Raw genomic sequence first — 13,710 nt, forward strand, 5'->3', positions numbered from 1 at the left:
GGCCCTAATTGTGTTCATTGTTGTAAAACTGGTAATAGTTTGTTCTCTCATTGTATTATTATTGTTTATATATTGAAGAACAAAAGGTAACACCCAGAGTTGATGGAGCGGCAGCCATTGTCCACAGGATCCAACAGCAAGATAAAGAAAGTGAACAAACAGCTACCACCAGCACTGCTACAATACCCACGGATGCCACCAGCAATGCAACCAGCCTAAAACGGAAACGATGCAACTTCTGTCCAATATCAAGCAATCATAAATCAAATGTGATAAGTTACAGATGTAAAAAATATTTATGCAAAGGACATGTCAATTATACCTGTGATAATTGCAAAGAGTAAATTTTGCATCGTGTGACTTATTTATCATTTTACATAAAAAAAAAACAACTGTTAATTTTGTTTTTTTTGTTTTTTTGTTGGAAAATAATATAATTACATCCAGTTTATTTTTATTCGTTATAGTTTACAGTTGGATAAATAATTATTTTTGTATGTGCAAATATGCAATATGCATAAATATTCAAATAAAGCCATGTTACATGTTTTGACACAAAAAAATAAAAAGTAAGTTTTTCTTTCCATTTTTAATTTGTTTATAAACAACCAGGTTCACATACAATATAATACTGCAAAAATGATTTCATTAAAACACTTAAATTAGCTAAAAATCAATTTGACCTTTTATTAGGTCCGGTCAAAAAGGACCGGAACATAACAAGTGTACACTGTGTGCAGAATTATTAGGCAAGTTGTATTTTGATCACATGATACTTTTTATACATGTTGTCCTACTCCAAGCTGTTCAGGCTTGAGAGCCAACTACCAATTAAGTACATCAGGTGATGTGCATCTCTGTAATGAGGAGGGGTATTATCTAATGACATCAAAACCCTATATAAGGTGTGCTTAATTATCAGGCAACTTCCTTTTCTTTGGCAAAATGGGTCAGAAGAGATTTGACAGGCTCTGAAAAGTCCAAAATTGTGAGATGTCTTGCAGAGGGATGCAGCAGTCTTGAAATTGCCAAATTTTTGAAGCGTGATCACCGAACAATCAAGCGTTTCATGGCAAATAGCTAACAGGGTCGCAAGAAGCGTGTTTGGCAAGGCGCAAAATAACTGCCCATGAATTGAGGAAAATCAAGCATGAAGATGCCATTTGCCACAAGTTTTGCCATATTTCAGAGCTGCAACGTTATTGGAGTAACAAAAAGCACAAGATGTGCGATATTCAGGGACATGGCCAAGATAAGGAAGGCTGAAAAACGACCACCTTTGAACAAGAAAAATAAGATAAACCGTTAAGACTGGGCCAAGAAATATCTTAAGACTGACTTTTCAAAGGTTTTATGGACTGATGAAATGAGAGTGACTCTTGATGGGCCAGATGGATGGGCCAGAGGCTGGATCAGTAAATGGCAGAGAGCTCCACACCGACTCAGACGCCAGCAAGGTGGAGGTGGAGTACTGGTATGGGCTGGTATAATCAAAGATGAACTTGTGGGACATTTTCGGGTTGAAGATGGAGTGAAGCTCAACTCCCAGACCTACTGCCAGTTTCTGGAAGACAACTTCTTCAAGCAGTGGTACAGGAAGAAGTCGGTATCGTCAAGAAAAACATGATTTTCATGCAGGACAATGCTCCATCACATGCCTCCAACTACTCCACAGTGTGGCTGGCCATTAAAGGCCTCAAAGAAGAAAAAATAATGATATGGCCCCCTTGCTCACCTAATCTGAATCCCATAGAGAACCTGTGGTCACTCATAAAATGTGAGATCTACAGGGAGGGAAAACAGTACACCTCTCGTAACAGTGTCTGGAAAGCTGTGGTGGCTGCTGCACGCAATGTTGGTCGTAAACAGATCAAGCAACTGACAGAATCTATGGATGGAAGGCTGCTGAGTGTCATCATAAAGAAAGGTGGCTATATTGGTCACTAATTTTTTTGTTTTGTTTTGTTTTTGCATGTCAGAAATGTTTTTTTCTAAATTTTGTTCAGTTACATTGGTTTACCTGGTGAAAGTAAACAAATGAGATGGGAATATATTTGGTTTTTATTAAGTTGCCTAATAATTATGCACAGTAATAGTTACCTGCACAAACAGATATCCTCCTAAGATAGCCAAATGTAAAAAAACCACTCCAGCTTCCAAAAATATTAAGCTTTGATATTTATGAGTCTTTTAGGTTGATGGAGAACATAGTTGTTGATCAATAATACAAATAATTCTCTAAAATACAAGTTGTATAATAATTCTACACACAGTGTATAGTGGTAACGAACAGAATAGCAGGGTTAAGGCGGGACTTGAGCTGTACCTTCTGCTCAGTGGAACGGTAGCTGTGGTCGACATCTCTATGTTGGGCGTCCTCTTGTCTATAGTAGCGAAGTTCAGGGTTGGATCGCTGGTAATCTGCATAGGCTGGTTGATGTAGTGCGTCAGGGCTGTCATCCATGCCAGAATGTTGACAGACGTACTCTGCGACGTGCTGTGCTGGATCTTGCTGCTCTAGATGTGTTCCGAGAACGTTGCTGCCTCTCTCATCATCAGTACCGTCCATAGCTTCCAAGTAGTCTGCCTTAGCTATTGCAGCGGCTGTCTCTTTGTCTGCCGCAAGTCTTTCTAGAGAGGCGCACACTCTCCTTCTCTTTCTCTGCCTGCAACCGTGCAGTTTCGGCTTGCAGGCATGCAGTTGCTGCTTCATGTTCTGCTTGTCTCATCTTTAGATGCATCTCTTGTTCAGCGAAAGAGGACCTCGCTTTGGCTGCTTCGGCACGAGCAACAGAAGCAAGCTCTTTTATTGAAGACTTGTTAGAGCCTGCTCGTGACCTCGTTTTGAGTGAGGATGTATTGCGTCGAGACATTGTGTGTTTAGCTGCGTACTACTAAGTATTTTTGCAGGAAACTGAGTCTTTGTGTGGGCAAGCTTCCGCTTGGCGGGAATGGCATAGCGGTCCCGTACAGTCTGATCAACTCCAGCCTGCGACTGGCTATCAGTTTCACTGCTCAGCTAATCTGTTCTTACTGGGGCCTGGACTCTTGTTCCCCGCGGCTGTATGGCGGCTGCTGTAATACCCGTATGCGGAGCAGTTTGGGTGGTTGCTTCCCGTACAGTCTGTGCAACCACCGCGTGCGACCGGTGGTCCGTTTTTCCTGTTCTGCCATGTATGATGCTCTGTGGATTCCGGCATACAGATAAATCTTCATCCACTTCCGCCGTAAACAGACTGTATAGGTTCTTAAATCTATATTTTTTGAGATGGTGAATGATGAACAACAATAGTGAATGATATTGTGAGATATAATGAATTATCTGGTAAAAACTACAAAGGAAATAACAGTGCATCAGTACTTGGCACATTACAGCATGTTACAGGATGCAATAACATGAATAACAGAGATATTACAGAGCTAACACAAAACACCGCATAAGACTGATACACAGTTATTATGGCTATCTTAGAGCAAGTTCAGGCTGTCAGCATTGTACTACTTTATACAGGCAAGCATCTATCTGCATACAGAGAAACAACAATATAAAATCAAGCACAACATGCCTAACTACACACTCTGTTACACAGTGGCTGCATAACTGTTCTAACACAAACATGAAGGTGCATTTGAGCCTCAACGGAATCCGCTTATCAAGAGCAATGATCTGCAGGAAGACCGAGCCAGGAACACGTGTGTAAGGCCTCTTTCACACTTCAGTCTTTTTGTTTCCGTCCAAATCCGTCGTTTTGTGAAAAAAAACGGATCCAGCAAATGTTGCTGCTGGATCAGTTTTTTCCTCATAGATTTGTATTAGCGTCAGATTGTGACGGATGGCCTTCCGTTTCATCCGTCGTATCACGGATCCGTCATAGATTCTGTGTCCGTTGGGCGGAGACAACGCACATAGAAACGTTTTTTGTGTACGTCATAAAATTGCCCAGCGACGGATCCAGTGCTGTCCGTCATTGGCTTTAATGGAAGGCAATGGACGCAGGATCCGTCGCTGACCGTCAAAAAACGTATTCCAGCGACGGATTATGTTTTTTTAAACTGAGCATGCCTTGGAGAATTTCCATTCAGTGGAAAATCTCTCTCTCTCTCTCAATTCCGGTTGTAACTACTTCAACGAATCTGTAAAAAAAAAACAGATCCAGTGCATCCGTTTTTTACAACCGGCACAGGATCCGTCTTTTCAAGATTTGACGGATTGTGACTGATTCTAAAAAACAGATGTGTGAAAAAGACCTTAGACCCAAAGGTCCAGAGGAAAATGGCTTCAACCTTCTTGCCCTGGAAACTAAACGGATGGTTCTAGTCAGAACACAGGGCTTAACCGCTTAGCGACCGCCGATACGCCTTTTAACGGCGGCCGCTAAGGGTACTTAAACCACAGCGCCGTTAATTAACGGCGCTGTGGAAAAAGTCCATAGCGCCCCCCAGAGGCCGATTTTCTCCGGGGTCTCGGCTGCCGAGGGTAGCCGAGACCCCAGAGAACATGATTCGGGGGGTTTTTAACCCACCCCGCATTTGCGATCGCCGGTAATTAACCGTTTACCGGCGATCGCAAAAAAAAAAAAGCGATCTCTTTTTAATTTCTCTGTCCTCCGATGTGATCGCACATCGGAGGACAGAGAAAAGGGGTCCCAGGTGGCCCCCCAATACTCACCTAGCTCCCCCGATGCTCCTCGTGTCTCCCGGTGGGCGCCGCCATCTTCAAAATGGCGGGCGCATGCGCAGTGCGCCCGCCGGCCGGCACCGGGAGAATCTTTAGGGTCTCGGCTGCCGGGGGTAGCCGAGACCCCAAAGAGCATGATTGGTATGATAATTAACTGTTTACCGGCGACTGCAAAAAAAAAAAAGTAAAGTGTAATTCTCTGTCCTCTGATGTGATCGCACATCAGAGGACAGAGAAATAGGGGGATTCGGGGACCCTAGCATACTCACCTAGGTCCCTGGATCCTCTTGCTGCTCCTCCTGGCCGCTGGCAGCAGAACATGGCGGACGCATGCCCAGTGCGCCCGCCATCTGTCTCCATCTGCCGGCCGGCAGGAGAACAGCAGTTGGGGCTAAAATTAGGGGTAGGGTTAGGGCTAGGGTTGGGGCTAAATTTAGGGTTAGGGTTGGGGCTAAATTTAGGGTTAGGGTTGGGGCTAAACTTAGGGTTAGGCTTCTTTCACACTTGCGTCGGTACGGGGCCGTCGCAATGCGTCGGCCCGACATACCGACGCACGTTGTGAAAATTGTGCACAACGTGGGCAGCAGCTGTAGTTTTTCAACACATCCGCTGCCCAATCTATGTCCTGGGGAGGAGGGGGCGGAGTTACGGCCACGCATGCGCGGTCAGAAATGGCGGATGCGACGTACAAAAAAAACGTTTCATTGAACTTTTTTTGTGCCGACGCTCCGCCAAAACACAACTGATCCAGTGCACGACGGACGCGACGTGTGGCCATCCGTCACGATCCGTCGGCAATACAAGTCTATGGGCAAAAAACGCATCCTGCGGGCACATTTGCAGGATCCGTTTCTTGTCCAAAACGACGGATTGCGACGGAATGCCAAACGACGCAAGTGTGAAAGTAGCCCTAGGGTTAGGGTTGGGGCTAAAGTTAGGGTTAGAGCTGGGATTAGGGTTAGGGTTTGGATTAGGGTTGGTATTAGGGTTAGGGTTGGCATTAGGGTTACGCTTGGGATTAGGGTTAGGTTTGGGATTAGGGTTAAGGTTAGGGTTGTGATTAGGGGTGTATTGGGATTAGGGTTAGGTTTGAGGTTAGGGTTGAGATTAGGATTAGGGGTGTGTTGGATTTAGGGTTTTGATTAGGGTTATGGTTAGGGTTGACATTAGGGTTGTTTTGGGGTAAGGGTTGTGATTATGGTTAGGGTTAGTGATTAGGATTATGGATGAGGTTGGGATTAGGGTTAGGGGTGTGTTGGGGTTAGGGTTGGAGCTAGAATTGGTCGGTTTCCACTGTTTAGGTACATCAGGGGGTCTCCAAACACGACAGCCAATTTTGCGCTCAAAAAGTCAAATGGTGCTCCCTCCCTTCTGAGCTCTGCCGTGCGCCCAAACAGTGGGTTACCCCCACATATGGGGCATCAGCGTACTCGGGATAAATTGGACAACAACTTCTGGGGTCCAATTTCTCTTGTTACCCTTGTGAAAATAAAAACTTGGGGGCTACAAAATCTTTTTTGTGAAAAAAAAAAATATTTTTTATTTTCACGACTCTGCATTCTAAACTTCTGTGAAGCACTTGGGCATTCAAAGTTCTCACCACACATCTAGATAAGTTCCATAGGGGGTCTAGTTACCAAAATGGGGTCACTTGTGGGGGGTTACTACAGTTTAGGTACATCAGGGGCTCTGCAATCGCAACATAATGCCCACAGACCATTCTATCAAAGTCTGCATTCCAAAAAGGCGCTCCTTCCCTTCCGAGCTCTGCCGTGCGCCCAAACAGTGGTTTACCCCCACATATGGCGCATCAGCGTACTCGGGATATATTGGACAACAACTATTGCAGTCCAATTTCTCCTGTTACCCTTGTGAAAATAAAAACTTGGGGGCTACAATATCTTTTTTGTGGAAAAAAAAATATTTTTTATTTTCACGACTCTGCATTCTAAACTTCTGTGAAGCACTTGGGCATTCAAAGTTCTCACCACACATCTATATATGTTCCTTGGGGGGTCTAGTTTCCAAAATGGTGTCACTTGTGGGGAGTTTCCACTGTTTAGGTACATCAGGGGCTCTCTAAATGTGACATGGTGTCCGATCTCAATTCCAGCCAATTCTGCATTGAAAAAGTCAAACGGCACTCCTTCACTTCTAAGTTCTGCGGTGCGCCCTAACAGTGGTTTATCCCCACATATGGGGTATTGGCGTATTCAGGAGAAATTGCATAACAAAATTTATGGTTACATTTCTGTTTTTACACTTGTGAAAATAAGAAAAATGGTTCTGAATTAAGATGTTTGCAAAAAAAAGTTAAATGTTCATTTTTTCCTTCCACATTGTTTCAGTTACTGTGAAGCACGTAAAGGGTTAATAAACTTCTTGAATGTGGTTTTGAGAACCTTGAGGGGTGTAGTTTTTAGAATGGTGTCACACTTCATTATTTTCTATCATATAGACCCCTCAAAATGACTTCAAATGTGATGTGGTCCCTAAAAAAAAATGGTGTTGTAAAAATGAGAAATTGCTGGTCAACTTTTAACCCTTATAACTCCCTAACAAAAAAAAATTTTGTTTTCAAAATTGTGCTGATGTAAAGTAGACATGTGGGAAATGTTATTTATTAACTATTTTTCATGACATATCTCTCTGATTTAAGGGCATAAAAATACAAAGTTTGAAAATTGCTAAATTTTAAAAATTTTCACCATATTTCCGTTTTTTTCATAATTAATCGCAAGTAATATCGAAGAAATGTTACCACTAACATGAAGTACAATATGTCACGAAAAAACAATCTCAGAATCAGCGGGATCCGTTGAAGCGTTCCAGAGTTATAACCTCATAAAGTGACAGTGGTCAGAATTGCAAAAATTGGCCTGGTCATTAAGTACCAAATTGGCTGTCACTAAGGGGTTAAAGAGAAATGCTCCTGAATACAGGACCTATAATGGTGACAACTGGTACTACATTGTGAATTATCTTGCTGCACATTAACCCCTTCCTGACCTGTGACAGCGTATGCGTCATGAAAGTCGGTGCCAATCCGACCTGTGACGCATATGCTGTGTCACAGAAAGATCGCGTCCCTGCAGATCGGGTGAAAGGGTTAACTCCCATTTCACCCGATCTGCAGGGACAGGGGGAGTGGTAGTTTAGCCCAGGGGGGGTGGCTTCACCCCCTCGTGGCTACGATCGCTCTGATTGGCAGTTTCACTTTCAACAGCCAATCAGAGCGATTTGTAATATTTCACCTAAAAAACTGGTGAAATATTACAATCCAGCCATGGCCGATGCTGCAATATCATCGGCCATGGCTGGAAACACTTATGTGCCCCCACCCCACCGATCGCCCCCCCCAGCCCTCCGATCGGTGGTCCGCTCCCCTCCGTCCTGTGCTCCGCTCCCCCGTCCTCCTGTCCGCTCCCCCGTGCTCCAATCACACCCCCCGCACAGCGATCCCCCCCCCGCACTCCGATCCACCCCCCCGCACAGCGATCCCCCACCCCGTGCTCCAATCCACCCCCCCCGTGTTCCGATCCACCCCCCCAGGCTCCGATCCCCTCCCCCCGTGCTCCGACGCCCCCCCCCCAACCACCCCCCCCCGTGCCCTGATCTCCCCCCCTTATACTTACCTAGCCACCCGGGGTCCGTCCGTCTTCTTCCCTGGGCGCCGCCATCTTCCAAAATGGCGGGCGCATATGCAGTGCGCCCGCCGAATCTGCCGGCCGGCAGATTCGTTCCAGAGTGAATTTTGATCACTGAGATAGGTTATATCTCAGTGATCAAAATAAAAAAAATAGTAAAAGATTCCCCCCCCCCTTTGTCACCCCCATAGGTAGGGACAATAAAAAAAATAAAGAATTTTTTTTTTCCACTAAGGTTGGGGTAAGGGGTAGGGTTAGGGGTAGGGTTAGGGTTAGGGTTTCGGGATGTGCACACGTATTCTGGTCCTCTGCGGATTTTTCCGCAGCGGATTTGATAAATCTGCAGTGCTAAACCGCTGTGGATTTATCGTGGATTACCGCGGTTTTTCTGTGCATTTCACTGCGGTTTTACAACTGCGATTTTCTATTGGAGCAGTTGTAAAACCGCTGCGGAATCCGCAGAAAGAAGTGACATGCTGCGGAATGTAAACCGCTGCGTTTCCGTGCAGTTTTTCCGCAGCATGTGTACAGCGATTTTTGTTTCCCATAGGTTCACATTGAACTGTAAACTCATGGGAAACTGCTGCTGATCCGCAGCATTTTCCGCAGCGTGTGCACATACCTTTAGAATTAGGCTATGTGCACACGGAGCGGATTTGGCTGCGGATTCGTAGCAGTGTTCCATCAGGTTTACAGTACCATGTAAACATATGGAAAACCAAATCCGCTGTGCCCATGGTGCGGAAAATACCACGCGGAAACGCTGCGTTGTATTTTCCGCAGCATGTCAATTCTTTGTGCGGATTCTGCAGCGTTTTACACCTGTTCCTCAATAGGAATCCGCAGGTGAAATCCGCACAAAAAACACTGGCAATCCGCGGTAAATCCGCAGGTAAAACGCAGTGCCTTTTACCCGCGGATTTTTCAAAAATGGTGCTGAAAAATCTCACACGAATCCGCAACGTGGGCACATACTGTAGCCTTAGGGTTGGGTTGGAATTAGGGTTGTGGTTAGGGTTAGGGGTGTGTTGGAATTAGGGTTGTGGTTAGGGGTGTGGGGGGGTTAGGGTTGTGGTTAGGGGTGTGTTTGGGTTAGGGTTGTGATTAGGGTTACGGCTACAGTTGGGATAAGGGTTAGGGGTGTGTTGGGGTTAGAATTGAGGGGTTTCCACTGTTTAGGCACATCAGGGGGTCTCCAAACGCAACATGGCGCCACCATTGATTCCAGCCAATCTTGTATTCAAAAAGTCAAATGGTGCTCCCTCACTTCCGAGCCCCGACGTGTGCCCAAACAGTGGTTTACCCCCACATATGGGGTACCAGCATACTCAGGACAAACTGCGCAACAATTACTGGGGTCCAATTTCTCCTGTTACCCTTAAGAAAATAAAAAATTGCTTGCTAAAACATCATTTTTGAGGAAAGAAAAATGATTTTTTATTTTCACGGCTCTGCGTTGTAAACATCTGTGAAGCACTTGGGGGTTCAAAGTGCTCACCACATATCTAGATAAGTTCCATGGGGGGGTCTAGTTTCCAAAATGGGGTCACTTGTGGGGGGTTTCCACTGTTTAGGCACACCAGGGGCTCTGCAAACGCAACGTGACGCCCGCATACCATTCCATCAAAGTCTGCATTTCAAAAGTCACTACTTCACTTCCGAGCCCCGGCAAGTACCCAAATAGTAGTTTACCCCCACATATGGGGTATCACCGTACTCAGGAGAAACTGGACAACAAATATTGGGGGTCAAATTTCTCCTGTTACCGTTGGGAAAATTAAAAAATTCTGGGCTAAAAAATTATTTTTGAGGAAAGAAAACGTATTTATTATTTTCACTGCTCCGTGTTATGAACTTCTGTGAAGCACTTGGGGGTTGAAAGTGCTCACCTCACATCTAGATAAGTTCCTTTCGGGGTCTAGTTTCCAAAATGGGGTCACTTGTGGGGGGTTTCTACTGTTTAGCCACATCAGGGGCTCTGCAAACGCAACGTGACGCCCGCAGAGGATTCCATCAAAGTCTGCATTTCAAAACGTCACTACTTCACTTCCGAGCCCCAGCATGTGCCTAAACAGTGGTTTACCCCCACATATGGGGTATCAGCGTACTCAGGAGAAACTGGACAACAACTTTTGGGGTCAAATTTCTCCTGTTACCCTTGGGAAAATAAAAAATTGCGGGCTAAAAAATCATTTTTGAGAAAATAATTTTTTTTTTATTTTCATGGCTCTGCGTTATAAACTTCTGTGAAGCACTTGAGGGTTCAAAGTGCTCACCACACATCTAGATTAGTTCCTTTGGGGGTCTAGTTTCCAAAATGGGGTCATTTGTGGGGGATCTCCAATGTTTAGGCACACAGGGGCTCTCCAAACGCGACATGGTGTCCGCTAATGATTGGAGCTAATTTTCCATTTAAAAAGCCAAATGGCGTGCCTTCCCTTCTGAGCCCTGCCGTGCGCCCAAACAGTGGTTTACCCCCACATATGGGGTATCTGCGTACTCAGGACAAACTGGACAACAACATTTGTGGTCCAATTTCTCCTATTACCATTGGCAAAATAGGAAATTCCAGGCTAAAAAAATCATTTTTGAGAAAAGAAAAATTATATTTTATTTTCATGGCTCTGCATTATAAACTTCTGTGAAGCACCTGGGGGTTTAAAGTGCTCAGTATGCATCTAGATAAGTTCCTTGGGGGGTCTAGTTTCCAAAATGGGGTCACTTGTGGGGGAGCTCCATTGCATAGGCACACAGGGGCTCTCCAAACGCGACATGGTGTCCGCTAACAATTGGAGCTAATTTTCCATTCAAAAAGTCAAAAGGCGCGCCTTCCCTTCCGAGCCCTGCCGTGTGCCCAAACAGTGGTTTACCCCCACATATGAGGTATCGGCGTACTCGGGAGAAATTGCTCAACAAATTTTAGGATCCATTTTATCCTATTGCCCATGTGAAAATGAAAAAATTGAGGCGAAAAGTAATTTTTTGTGAAAAAATATACTTTTTAATTTTTACGGATCAATTTGTGAAGCACCTGAGGGTTTAAAGTGCTCACTAAGCATCTAGATAAGTTCCTTCGGGGGTCCAGTTTCCAAAATGGGGTCACTTGTGGTGGAGCTCCAATGTTTAGGCACACGGGGGCTCTCCAAACGTGACATGGTGTCCGCTAAAGAGTGCAGCCAATTTTTCATTCAAAAAGTCAAATGGCGCTCCTTCCCTTCCAAGCCCTGCCGTGCGCCCAAACAGTGGTTTACCCCCATATATGAGGTATCAGCGTACTCAGGACAAATTGGACAACAACTTTCATTGTTCAGTTTCTCCTTTTACCATTGGGAAAATAAAAAAATTGTTGCTGAAAAATCATTTTTGTGACTAAAAAGTTAAATGTTCATTTTTTCCTTCCATGTTGCTTCTGCTGCTGTGAAGCACCTGAAGGGTTAATAAACTTCTTGAATGTGGTTTTGTGCACCTTGGGGGGTGCAGTTTTTAGAATGGTGTCACTTTTGGGTATTTTCAGCCATATAGACCTCTCAAACTGACTTCAAATGTGAGGTGGTCCCTAAAAAAAATGGTTTTGTAAATTTCGTTGTAAAAATGAGAAATCGCTGGTCAAATTTTAACCCTTATAACTTCCTAGCAAAAAAAAAATTTTGTTTACAAAATTGTGCTGATGTAAAGTAGACGTGTGGGAAATGTTATTTATTAACTATTTTGTGTCACATAACTCTCTGGTTTAACAGAATAAAAATTCAAAATGTTAAAACTGCGAAATTTTCAAAATTTTCGCCAAATTTCCGTTTTTATCACAAAGAAACGCAGAATTTATTGACCTAAATTTACCACTAACATGAAGCCCAATATGTCACGAAAAAACAATCTCAGAACCGCTAGGATCCATTGAAGCGTTCCTGAGTTATTACCTCATAAAGGGACACTGGTCAGAATTTAAAAAAACGGCAAGGTCTTTAAGGTCAAAATAGGCTGGGTCATGAAGGGGTTAATGGGCAGAAAAGGCCCCACATAATGCTCCATACAGAATAATGGGCCCTATCATATAATGTTCCATACAGTATAATGGGCTCCATATATTGCTCCATGTAGTATGTAATGGCCCCTCATAGTGCTCAATACAGAATAATGAGCCTCCTATATTGCTCCATACAGTATAATGGGCCCCATTTGTTGCTCCATATAGTATGGGCCCCGTATTGCACTTCATATTTATATGATGTCCCCATATATTGCTCCAATACAGTATATAATGAATGTCCCCTTATATTGTTCCATATAGTATTTAATGGCACCATATATTGCTCCATACAGTATAATGGGCCCCATGTATTTCTCCATATAGTAAATAATACTCCATACAGTATAATGGCCCCATATATTGCTCCATATAGTATATAATGGCCCCATATATTGCAACATGCAGTATAAAATGGCCTCTTATATTGTTCCATACAGTATTCAATGGACCCATATACAGTATTGCTCCATACAGTATAATGGCACCATATATTGCTACATACCGTATTATTTGGATTATAAGACGCTCCGGATTATGAGACCCACCTCAAATTTTGAGGAGAAAAACAGGAAAAAACTTTTAATAAAATGGTGGTGCTTCTTATAATCCAGGCGTCTTATTGCTTACTGGGGGTGGTAGCTGCGGTGAAGCAGGGTTCCAGGGTCGCTGCTGGAGGAGGCATTAGTGGGATGATGCTGCAAGCTGGGATGAGGGGGTGTTTTTCCGATGTCCAGTTTTGCACAGCAGCAGCAGCACCGGACACCCGCAGTGGCGCGCCGATAAGGTATATCCGCATTATAAGACGCACCCCCATTTCCCCCCCCAAAAAAAAATGGGGGGGGGGGGTTGGAGGGAAGTGCGTCTTAGGCTGGTTCCACATTTGCGTTTTTTTGCCACTGCGTTTTAGCGCAAAAAACACATGCGTTTTTTTTCTATACTTAACATTAAAAACGCATGCTTTTTTTGCATACGTTTTGCCGCGTTTTGACGACGCATGCATCGTTTCTATGCTTGTGTTTTGTTGCGGAAATGCAACCTGTAGTAATTTCTAGCGGCGTTTTTTTTGCCGCAAAAAAAAAAAACGTAATGCTGTCTATGTAAACGCATGCGTTTTTAAGCACATGCATTTGCATGCGTTTTTAAACGCATGCGTTTCAATAGAAAAACACAAGAATACACACTGATAAGCCACACCCTAACCCTAGGGATCCTAACTTTAGCTATTTCTGTTTATAGTGGGTTTTCTAGTTGATTTTGATGATTGGCAGCTGTCACACACTTCTCATCATGCGTTTAAAAAACGCAAACGCATGAAAAAACGCATGTAAACGCGTCAAAACGCCGCGTTTTTTTACCAC

The sequence above is a fragment of the Ranitomeya imitator genome, chromosome 2 (assembly GCF_032444005.1).
Source record: "Ranitomeya imitator isolate aRanImi1 chromosome 2, aRanImi1.pri, whole genome shotgun sequence".
NCBI lineage: Eukaryota > Metazoa > Chordata > Amphibia > Anura > Dendrobatidae > Ranitomeya > Ranitomeya imitator.